Genomic DNA, 5,649 nt, shown 5'->3' with positions numbered 1-5,649 from the left:
TAGAGATAGGTTAAGGGAACTCCAAGATAAAATGAATCACAAAAACATTCTAATCACAGGAATACCAGAGGAGAAGAATAGGAATGAGGGATAGAAGCTCTGTTTAAAAAATAATGATAGAAAAGTTTCCACACCAACAGAAAAAACCACACAAGTGCAGGAGACATACAGAGTCCCAATCAAGATGAACCCATAGAAGCCTATTCCAAGATGTATCATAGTTAAGATGACAAGTTTTGAAGACAATGAGAGAATTTTAAGCAGCAAGGCAGAAACAAGAAGTAATATAAAAAGGGGTTCCAATAAGACTAGCAGCTGAGTTCTCAACAGAAACACTACAGTCCAGGAGAGAATGGAGAGAAATATTCCAAGTAATGAAAAGCAAATGCCTTCAACCAAGGCTACTCTACCCAGCAAGGCTCTAAATTAAAATGGAAAGTGAAATAAGGAGTTTCCAAGACATGCTAAAGGGACTACTATAAAAAGAGGAAGGAAAAGAGTGAGAGAGAGAGAGGGGAACATGGGAACAAAGAAGAAAAATTAATAAATACCTATCAATAATAACCCTAAATGTTAATGGAATAAATGCTCCAATCAAAAGACATAGAGTCGCTGAATGGGTAAGAAAACATGACTCACACATATGCTTGCCTACAAGAGACCCACCACAGAACAAAAGAACTACACAGGCTGGAAATGAAGGGCTGGAAAAAAATATTCCAAGCAAGTGGACAAGAAAAAAAAGCTGGGGTAGCAATTCTCATATCACACAAAATAGACTTCAAAACAAGGGCCATCATAAGAGACCCAGAAGGACACTTCATAATACTCATGGGGGAAATCCATCAAGAAGACATAAAAATTATAAATGTATATGCACCCAACATAGGAGCACATAAATATATCAGAAAATCCTGGAGGACCTCAAGAAAGATATTAATAGCAACACAGTTGTACTAAGGGATTTCAACATCCCATTGTCAAAAATGGACAAATCTTCCAAATAAAGATATTGCAGCATTGAACAGTGTGCTAGATCAAATGGCTTAACTGATATATATATATATAATCCTCCATCCCAAAGTAGAAAAATACACATTCTTTTCAAATGCACATGGAACATTCTCAAAGATAGACCACATGATAGCACACAAAAGAAGCCTCAGCAAACTCAAGAAAATTGAAATCGTATCAAGCATTTTCTCTGACCACAAGGGACTGAAACTAGAAACCAACCTCGAGGAAAAAGCTCAAAAACATTCAAACTAATGGAGATTGAATAGCATGCTATCAAACAATGAATGGCTCAAGAATGAGATCAAGGAAGAAATCAAAAAGTTTCTGGAAACAAATGAAAATGAACTCACAATAACCCAAATCTTATGGGACATAGCAAAAGCAGTCCTGATAGGGAAGTTCATAGCAATACAGGCCTACCTAAAAAAGTATAAATATTTCAAGTAAACAACCTAACCCTAACCTACAAGAACTTGAAGGACAACAACAAAGCCCAGAGCAAATATAGGGAGGAAATAACCAAGATCAGAGCAGAATTAAATGACATAGAGACTAAAATCACAATTCTAAGGATCCATAAATCCAGAAGTTGGTTCTTTGAAATAAAAGCAAAATTGATAAGACTTGAAGCAGACTCATCAAGAAAAAAAAAGAGAGGACCCCCCCAAAAACACAATCAGAAATGAAAGAAGAAAGATTACAACTGATACCACAGACACAAGAAGGATTGGAAGAAATTACTATGAAAAACTATACACCAAGAAATTTGAAAACCCAGGTGAAAAGGACAATTTTCTAAAGAAATGTAATCTTCCCAAACTGAATGAAGAAGTACAAAGCCTGAACAGACCAATAACAGCTGACAAAATGGAAGCAGTAATCAAAACACTCCTAGCACACAAAAGCCCTGGACTGGATGGATTCACAGAAGAATTTACAAAACATTTAAGGAAGAGCTAACTCATATCCTTCTCAGACTACTTTAACAAATTCAAGAAGACAACCGACTTTCAAACTCTTTTTTATGAAGCCAGCATCGTCCTAATTCCAATACCAGATAAAGACACAACAAAGAAAGGAAACCACATGCCAATATCAGTGATGAACACAGATGCTAAAATCCTCAACAACCTCTTGGCAAACTGCACCCAGCAATACATTATTAAGATCATACAACATGATCAAGTGGGATTCATCCCCGGGTTGCTAGGATGGTACAATATTCACAAATCCATAAACATAATATGTCACATAAACAAAAGCAAAGACAAAAATCACATGATCATATCAATAAATGTGGAAAAAGCATTTGATAAGGTACAGCATCCATTTATGATAAAAACGCCCAGCAAAGTGGGAATAGAGAGAGTATTCCTCAACATAATAAAGGCCATATATGAGAGACCTACAGCCAACATTATACTCAATGGGCAAAAACTTAGAACTTTCCCACTAAGATCAATAGCAAAATAAGGCTGCCTGCTTTCACCACTCCTATGCAACATAATTTTAGGAGTCCTAGCCACAAAAATCAGAGAAGAAAGAGAAATAAAAAGCACCCAGATTGGAAAAGAGGAAGCAAAACTGTCATTGTTTGCAGATGACATGATAGTGCACATAGAAAATTCTATAGAATTCATCAAGAAACTGCTCTACCAAATAAATGAATTTTGTAAAACAGTTGGATTCAAAATCAATACTCAGAAATCAAAGGCATTTTTGTACACCAACAATAAAATATCAGAAACAGAAATCAGGAAAAAAATCCCATTTTATATAGCAACAAGAAAAATAAAGTACCCAGGACAAAACCTAACCAAGGAGGTAAAAGACCTATATTCAGAAAACTACACAACACTGAAGAAAGAAATTAAGAAAGACACAAACAAATGGAAGCAAGTACCATGTTCATAGATTAAAAGAATTAACATCATCAAAATGGCCATACTACCTAAAGCAATTTATAGATTCAGTGAAATCTCGATTAAAGTACCAATGGCATATTTCACATCTATAGAACAAACATTTCAGAAATCTATATGGAATTGGAAACAATCCTGAATTGCCTCAGCTATTTTGAGAAAGAAGAACAAGGAGGGGGGGAGGTCACAATACTTGATATCAAACTTTATTACAAGGCTACAGTAATCAAAACAGCCTGGTACTGGCAAAAGAACTAACACAGAGACCAACTGAATAGAACAGAGAGCCCAGAAATAAACTCAAGTCTTTATGGTCAATTAATATTTGACAAAAACCAAGCCAAAATAGCCTATGCACCCCAATATTCACAGTAGTACAATGTAGAATAGCCAAGTGCTGGAAGCAACCTAAATGCCCATCAGTAAATGAATGGGTCAAAAAACTATGGTACATTTACACAGTGGAATTCTATGCAGCAAAAAGAAAGAAGGAGCTCTTACCCTTTCTTACAGAATGGATGGAACTGCAGAACATTATGCTAAGTGAAATAATCCAGGCAATGAGGGACAAATTCCATATGATCTCACCTTTAACTGGAGCATAATCAACCAAAGAAAACAAACAAACAAAATATAACCACAGACACTGAAATTAAGAACAATCTAACAATATCCAGAGGGGAGAAGAGAGGGGGGAGGGGGGAGTGGGGTGGAAGGGTTTTCAGGAGCTACTATAAAGGACACAGGGACAAAACCAAGGGGGAGGGTGGAAACAATGGAGGGAGGCAGGATTGGCTGGGGTCGGGGGGAGCAGTGGGGGGAAAATGCAGACAACTGTAATTGAGAAACAATAATGTAATTAAAAAATATTTGACAGGGCATAAGGATAAAATGAAGTGAAAATAGCCTCTTCAACAAATGGTGTTGGGACATCTGAACAGCTACTTGCAAAGAAATCAAGTTGATCACTGACTCCCACCATACACAAAAATAAATTCAAGGTGGATAAGAGACTTAAATATAAGTCATGATCCCATAAAAGTCCTAGAAAAAAACATTGGCAGGAAAATCTCAGATATTCTATGCAGCAATATTTTCACTGATATGTCCCCTTGAGCGAGGCACATAAATGAAAGAATAAACAAATGGGATCTTATCAAAATAGAAAGCTTTGCACAGCTAAAAAAAAAAGCAGCATTAAAATGAAAAGAGAACCAACATTATGGGAAAACATACTTGCCATAGATACCTCTGACAAAGGTTTAATCTCCAAAGTACATAACGAACTCATACAATTTCAATCCAGGAAGACAAACCACCTAATTAAAAAATGGGCAAAGGACTTGAACAGACAATTCTCCAAGGAGGACATCCAGAGGGCCCAGGGACATATGAAAAGATGCTGACCATCACTAGCCATCAGAGAGATGCAAATGAAAACCACAGTGAGATACAACTTCACACCAGTGAGCATGTCCATCATAAGCAAAGCAACAAACAAGTGTTGGAGAGGATGTGGAGAAAACAGAACCCTAGTGCACTGTTGGTGGGAATGCAGACTGGTACAGCCACTATGAATAACGGTATGGAATTTCCTCAGAAAACTAAAAATGGGACTGGCTTTTGACCCAGCAATTCCACTGCTGGGAGTATACCCTAAGAACCCTAAAATATCAGTTCAAAGAACCGATGCACCCCAATGTTCATAGCAGCACAATTTAAAATAACCAAGTTCTGGAAGCAACCTAAGTTCCCATCAGTAAATGAATGTATCAAAAACTATGGTACATTTATACAATGGAATATTACACAGCTGCTGTATAAAAGACAAATGGACAACATCAAAGGGGGGTAAAGTCTAGGGTGGGAGGTGGGGATGGTGGGGGTTGGGGTGAGTTGTGGGAGAGAAATTGAGACAACTGTACTTGAACAACAATAAAAAAATTTAAAAAGAACAGTGTCTTAAGTGTTAATATTTTAGTAATAAAAAAGAGAACAATTTGTTTTTACCTTGTTTCTTTTGACCAGTTGTAAGCTTCAAGTTACATTCTGTAATCTGAGATGACCAGTTAAAAAAAAGTTTCTTGTGGAAATGACTCTAGTGCTGTTTTAGGTTTTAGAGGTCATATATGTGAAGTGCATATAGCCACACTGAATGATGGCTATATGGAGACCCACAAAATGAAATTTATTTATAAAAATTGTGTATTTAATCTTACATGCTTAAATTTCAGTCATCTTCAAAATAGTCTCCATTTGATGCAATACACATATCAAGATGTTTTTCCACTGCTCAAAACAGTTTTGGAACTTGCCAATTTTGATACTTGTTAGTGTTTCTGCTGTTTTTTTGTTTCACCGCTTCTACATCAGCAAAATGTTTTCCTTTGAGGGCTTTTTTCTTCCAGGAAAACAAAATAAAGTTGATCAGGACAAGATTGAGTGAATAGAGAGGGTAGAGCCCCAGGGTCATGCTGTTTATGGTCATAAAGTGGTGAACACACACTGCATTGTACGCAGGTGTGCTTGTAAAGTGCTCATCGTGAAATGGGCAAAAGTGTTGAGTCTTCAAAAAAATTCCCTGAATCATATCTCAGCCTCTCACAAGGATGCCAGCTGGTACACACAAACAGATAGGTTCTTAGAACACTCACCTAGAGGGGAAAGACTGTACTACAAGGGGCCCACCCTCCAGAAGAAATTCCAGGGT

The sequence above is a fragment of the Artibeus jamaicensis genome, unplaced genomic scaffold (assembly GCF_021234435.1).
Source record: "Artibeus jamaicensis isolate MK-2021 breed Jamaican fruit bat unplaced genomic scaffold, CSHL_Jam_final contig_410, whole genome shotgun sequence".
Lineage (NCBI taxonomy): Eukaryota > Metazoa > Chordata > Mammalia > Chiroptera > Phyllostomidae > Artibeus > Artibeus jamaicensis.
The sequence above is the reverse complement of the archived record's forward strand: the minus strand, read 5'-3'. Positions refer to the sequence as shown.